General features: G+C 31.7%; 2 long non-coding RNA genes across 3 annotated transcripts; one reads left to right on the top strand and one right to left on the bottom strand.

Moving 5' to 3' along the window:
- The first annotated feature begins 1,399 nt into the window (after positions 1 to 1,399).
- On the top strand, positions 1,400 to 4,540 carry LOC109863083. Its single transcript, XR_002251286.1, has 3 exons — positions 1,400 to 2,705; positions 2,792 to 2,963; positions 3,111 to 4,540. It is a non-coding gene; the product is annotated as an uncharacterized LOC109863083 (long non-coding RNA).
- A 736-nt stretch (positions 4,541 to 5,276) lies between these two features.
- LOC109863085 lies at positions 5,277 to 6,565 on the bottom strand. Of its 2 annotated transcripts, none has more exons than XR_002251288.1 (6): positions 6,479 to 6,565; positions 6,076 to 6,352; positions 5,730 to 5,954; positions 5,589 to 5,650; positions 5,414 to 5,479; positions 5,277 to 5,303 (listed from the first exon to the last, which is right to left on the bottom strand). It is a non-coding gene; the product is annotated as an uncharacterized LOC109863085 (long non-coding RNA). The 2 variants fall into 2 exon arrangements; XR_002251287.1 differs by having other exon boundaries at positions 5,730 to 5,937.
- Between the last annotated feature and the right edge of the window lie 201 nt (positions 6,566 to 6,766).

Below are 6,766 nucleotides of genomic sequence, written 5' to 3'. Positions count from 1 at the left end.
AAATCCCGCTATCACATTAGGATTCTTTTAGGTGCGGTCCCTTTTAATGGACTTCATCGGTTAATCAGCGAGCTGAATCAGGTCTCCAGAAATTAATTCTAGTGAAATCTCGAATTAATTCCCCTCCGACAAGGCAATATGCCATTGGGTTCCTTTTTTTTGTTTTTAGTAAGTAATTCCACTTCCAAGTGGAATCCATTCTAGGCAACAGATCTGGTCTGCGTTTGGTAGCAATCTGTCGACGTTTCTGACGACAGATCTGCTCTGTATTTGCTAATGTTCTGTTGACAGTTTTTTGTTAACAGATATGTTCTGTATTTGGCGATATTTTGGCGCCAACAGATAACCAAACCTGTTGTGGATTTGGTGCCTCACTTTGGCTTCGCTTTGCTAGTGGCAGATCTGTTACGATTTTGGTCTCGTCTTGGCATATTTACGTGTTGGACAGAGTCAATCGCCAAACTATATCCTCCTGAGGACACAGTAGGCTATGGTTTTGGCATGAAATTCCGCCGGCAATTTTTGACAAATCCACAACATCCCACAACCCACAAATTGTTTGCTAGATATATATATACACATATGTATATATATAAACAAATTCACAATTTTATGTTGCAAGGTTTTGAATTGTAATTTCAATTCTTTTAAATTGGGGGGGTATCCGGGGTCCTTCATATACGAGATACAAATCTAGCATCCTATATAATTCAAAAAAATTGAAAGTGCAATTCAAAAACTTACATGAAAATGTGAATTTGTTCATATATATACATATGTGTATATATACAAGGTGTCCCAGATTTGCCGTACAATCTCTCGTAGGCAGGTAGAAGGAGTAAAACTGAGTCGAAAAGTCCTGAACCATTTTTTATAATGGTAATTCTATTATTTATAATAAAAGAGTAATTACTGAGTAAATCAGGCCAATCAGCGCCGACCTTTAGCCACGCGCACGTCAGTGAGCCGTGCACCTGGTGTGTGTGAGCGCTCACTGACGTGCAGACCTGGCTAAAGGTCTGCGCTGATTGACCTGATTTACTCAATAATTACTTCTTTATTATAAATAATAGAAAAAAATGGTTCAGGACTTTTCGACTCAGTTTTACTCCTTCTACCTGCCTACGAAAGATTGTACGGCAATTCTGGGACACCCTGTATATATAAACGTGTGTATATATAAATGTGTGTATATACAGACATATTTTTCGCCAATTTTTCAACATCCAGCGAACGGCTCTACACGACCAATTATATTCAGCAACTAGTTTAAAGAGTTAAGAGCCCGAGATAACTCTCAGTTTATTAATAATTGCAGAATAATTTACTTTATTCTATTGAGCAAAAGCAACAATATAACATAACAGACAATAACTATAACGTAGAATCTGGTAATTTCTTTTGTGATATATCAGAGGAAGATATACGTGTAGATATACGTGAGGAAATCACAGAAGATATACGTGTAGAATTCAAACAAAATAATACAGAAGGTTAAATGAACGGCAGTACGAGTGTTATACAAGGTGTCAGTGTATCTTATTTATTGGAAAATAATGTGTAATCAGACGTTTCGATCAATCTTTGTGATCTTCATCAGTGATAGTCTGTTGAAAAATAATATGTCAAAATACAATTCCAAACACAAAACAACAATTCCATAAACTTTTTAGACGTCACTATAATTAACGAAGGCGTCAAAGTAATAACAGATTGGTATCACAAGCCGACTTTCTCCGGTAGNTACTTGAATTTTCATTCCACACACCACATATCACAAAAAATCGGAACTGTCATAGGTATGGTTGACAGAGTTATTTTACTATCGCACCCGATCTTTCATGAAAATAATCTTAAAATTCTAACTAATATTTTATTACAAAATGACTATCCTTTACATCTCATTTTTAACACTATTAACAAACAAATTAAATATTTATTTACACATAAAACCAACGAAAATACACCTGCATTAACGACGTCTGAAGAAACAAAAAAGTATTTTACGATCCCCTACATTAACAAATTATCCCAATCAATAACACAAACGTATCAAGGGAATCTCATTCGCTTACAGAAGTCTTAACAATTTGAATACATACATCAAAACATTAAAAGATCCGTTAGTTCTAGAAGACAATAAAAATGTAGTTTATCAAATAGAATGCGACAATTGTAACGCAACATATGTGGATCAAACAAAAAGAAAATTAAAAACGAGATTATCTGAACACAAGAACCAAATAAACAGACCACACGTTAATCAGTCAGTAGTCACTGAACATAGAAAAAATACAGGACATAATTTTAAATGGCAAGAGACAACAATATTAGATAGAGAAAAATTTTATCAAAAAAGAGCCATTTCAGAAATNATTAATATTAAATTACAAGATAATCCAATTAATATAATGTCCGGCACAGAAAAATTAAAACCATATTTTTCAATTTTGGAGACTTACAAAAAGAAAATTTAGACAATCATTAGTATATGCGTTAGTATATGGATTTGAATTGTTATTGTGCGATTGGTTCACATGTTCGTGATATTTGGAGGAGACAAACATATATATACTTGCGCTTGTTGTAAAGGCGTCATATCGCTGTTGTCTCTTTAACCAGTCAAGTGTTATAACAACACACACACACATCACAGACTTGGTTCTTTGTTGGATAGTGATATGACTCCTAATCTGATTGTATTGGTAAGAAACATTAAGAGAATTTGTTTGTTAACATTGTAATTCAATCCTTAAAAAAAATTGTATTTTGACATATTATTTTTCAACAGACTATCGCTGATGAAGATCACAAAGATTGATCGAAACGTCTGATTACACATTATTTTCCAATAAATAAGATACACTGACACCTTGTATAACACTCGTACTGCCGTTCATTTAACCTTTCAATTATCGACGAGTTACAACTATAATAAAATAATACAGTTTGTGATTTGTCAGGTAAAAATATTTAAAGTTGAAGAATTAGATAAACCAATAAGTTTTGAAGAACAGCTTGCTTTTATATTTATACAAGGAAATTTAACTCTTGATCAGTGCAATTTTAAAATTACTTAAAACTCATGCATGTTTTTCTTATCTTCCTAGTGACGCTAGAACAATTCTGAAAACTCCTAAAACATCATGTGACATTGTTAATATTGCTGGAGGAGAATATATTCATTTAGATTTTGAAGAAAACATTAAATCAACTCTAAAACTCATACCTATTAATAAAATTCCAAGCATTTTAGAAATTTATTTTCACATAGACGGTGCCTCTTCGTATAATGTAAGCAATATTCAATTGTATCTTATTTAACTTAGAGTGTCAAATATTTCTAGAAGTAATCCAGAAATTGTAGGAGTTTGGAAAGGATCTTCAAAACCTTCAAGTGCTGTAGAACTATTAAAACATTTGTTGATTATGTTTTACAAGTTAAAACTAACAAGATTATTTGTAATAAAAAAAAATTGAAAATTAATCTTTGTTGCTTTATTGCTGATGCAGTTGCACGAGCCTTTATATTAGAATATCAAAATCATAAATCTCGAGTCCCCTGCTCTAAATATTGAGTTATAGAAGAATCTACTCGTCCAGGTGTAATATTATACAGGTGTAATATTATACAGAAGTATTGATCATCAAGTAAGAACAAACAAAGAATATATTGTACATTTAGATGGAGAGCACCATCTTGAAGGCGAATCATCAATTGCAAGTCTTCCTATGGATTTAGTAAATCAAACTGTTGTTTGAATATATGCATTTAGTGTGTCTTGGTGTTATGGAAAAAATATTAGCCATAATTGATGGAAAATGTGCTTTCTCTGCAAAATTGTTACCTGCTTCGACAAAAATTCTTTCTTATAGATTACAAAAAATTGCAAAATATTGTCCAATAGAGTTTTCAAGAAAGCCAGTTACTATAATAAGATATCATTTTTTCAAAGCAACAAAGTATCGTCAAATTCTATTGTACAGCAGTCCGGTGATTTTCCTTGAACTTATGAATGAATTGATGTATTTGCACTTTCTATTTTTGCACTCTGCAATTCGAATTTTAGCAGATCGTGTTCGTTGTACAAATGCAAATTTTATTGACAAAGCAGAAAAAATGTTAAAAATTTATGTTCAAAGAGCTCCAGAACATTATGGCGTAGAATTTCTTTCATACAACATTCATGATCTTTTACACTTGTCAAAAGATGTCAAAACTCTTTTAGATCCTTTAGATTCGTTTTTGGCTTTTACACATAAAAATAATTTGCAATAGTTTAGAAAAAACTGTAGAAAGCCTACTCATCAATTGCAGCAAATAGCTAATAGACGCTGCGAAAAAAATGTTACACAGAAGTTTGTCTTATTCTCAAATGGATAAACGGATAGATTCCATTAAAGTGTCACTGAGCTATATCCCTTTCAGTTTTCATTTCTAAGTTTGTCGTTGCATTACGCAAATCGTCTATTAAATTGCAAAAACTTTTATCTTGAGTACGTGTGTCCACAAGACGATAATCTCGTTTATTTATTTTTGCAATTCTTTGCTAAAAAAATAGATTACTAATATCCGACGCCTAACAATAATATAAATAAAAGTGTTGTGTATAAAGCATTATTATTTATTTTATACTTTTTAGTTTAATTATTTATGCATTATGTTTCTTATTAATTTTTTGTAATGTGAGTCAAATAAAAAACAACAACTTGAGATAAATTTCAATCAGAAAAAATTTGCTTTTAGCTGCAGTTTTACCTAAATAATTCGTGATTGTATTTACGTGTTCATAAGCAGGGACTTATATTTGCTAATAGCTCTTGTCATTATTCCCAATATGCAAAGTTAATTTCTAATAGATTTACTTTATCATTAAATCAAAAAGATAATACGGTTATCCTTGAAGATTTGAATAATTGCATTCTTGAAAATAATAATTAATATTATATTGCCATAAAACGGTTTACTAAAGTTAAACATTTTTTGCATACTTTAGTAGAGAATTTAGTAGAATCTTCCCAAATAGGAACTTTTCAGTTTTCATCACTTTCTTGTAAGTTGAATGTGATCAGTTTGGATAAAGTTGTTGGTAAATGCTTTAGAATGCTTTTGTTTAACACAAATCAAACCTCAAAACCTCGTGAATTTATTGTTGCCACAATATTATCATCTTTTGATTAATGCAATTACAAATTCTCTTTTTCTTTTCTTGTATAATATTGATACGTAAAACTTAAACTTTTATATATATAATTTTGTTTAAATAAACTCTGTATTATCTCTTTATTATTGATTTCCATATCTGTAACAGAAAAATAGATTTTAATATCTTTTTATTAGTCTGACTACACAATCGTAGACATCTAATTTATTTATTTATTACACATTTCTAACATTTGACTCATTACTTACCTTTATATCCAGTGCTGAGTCTCATGCAGTGACAGTAGTATGCACCTTCTGTGTAGTCTGTTGTACCTGCAACATAAAAATAAGTATTACATTAGTATTTTAACATTGACTGCGATTGTATTTAGCTAAACTATCTATTTGACATACATCTTACTTTTATAAATTGACCACTTACCTGTATATTACAATATCTTTACATAGTGACAGCTGTGCAAAGTCCTGGGTAGTTGACAGCTCCTATAACAGAAAAATAATTATTAAAGTATTTTTATCTAACTGACATTAATCTAAATAACTTATTTATTTGTATTTTTACCTCACTTTGCTAGTAGTGCATTGAGTGCGTATACCTGACAGCTGCAACCTCACCAGTAAAAATAAAGAAAAATACACATTAAAGAATCAAAGTTTTTACTCAGTTAGGTTCTTTCGCACGCAGAGATCCAAGAAACACATTATTACTTATCTGACTGTTATTTCTCCAAGTCAGCATACCAAATCTTTACCTGTCACCAGCACATAACCTGTACACAGAGTGTCACTATAGAAGACAATTATTCTGTTTCAACACATTGACACGTTGAAATTCTGTGATAATCAGGATCGCACAATCGTGCTGATCCTGTTTATATATACTTTGCTAAAATTTACTTAAACTTTACCTGAGATTTTTCCAAAAAGATTGGTGCAGCTGTATGTCATCTTCTCTGGCAATGACTGCGTTCAGCAGAACTCAGCGCTTGGCAAGCGCTTTGCGCTTATTGTCTGTGATTGGCCTTTTCTTGTAGATCTATTGAAACTATGAGAGTACAAGCCAATAGCAAGTAAAAATAGCAAAGCGCTTGCTAAGCGCTGAGTTCTGCTGAACGCAGCCAATGTTCGTAATGAATTTTATATAAACTATCGGTCATTCATCATGGAAATAAATGTCGCACAGAGCTATATAAATATTTTTATGCGATAATAAACAGCAGTTATTTAAATAAAAAAAACACAGTAAACATTTTTTTAATAATTCATTAAGTCTTTGAAAATATATACGTTTATTATATATCCATAACATACGTCTAATAGATGTTAATATTAGATATCATATAAATATCTATAGTGGACGTAGTATGGATATGCATTAGACGTCTATGGCTGCGTTCCGAGTTACGCATGAAGTGCATAAACTGCATAGAAAGTCGTTCTGATTTAAACAATGGGTGTGTTTAGCCGAAGCTAGCGCTACGTAGCGCTACGTAGCGGCTTCATGTAGCAGTTGCAATTGCTGCGTTACTTCTGCTGGACAGTATTGCTACGCGCAGCGCTTTTTGTAAGCGCAAATATGTTTGTATACAAATCGCCGTT

This window comes from Pseudomyrmex gracilis, unplaced genomic scaffold (genome assembly GCF_002006095.1).
Source record: "Pseudomyrmex gracilis isolate BER0280 unplaced genomic scaffold, ASM200609v1 scaffold_3103, whole genome shotgun sequence".
NCBI classification, from domain to species: domain Eukaryota; kingdom Metazoa; phylum Arthropoda; class Insecta; order Hymenoptera; family Formicidae; genus Pseudomyrmex; species Pseudomyrmex gracilis.
This window is presented reverse-complemented; position numbering and strand designations above follow the sequence as displayed.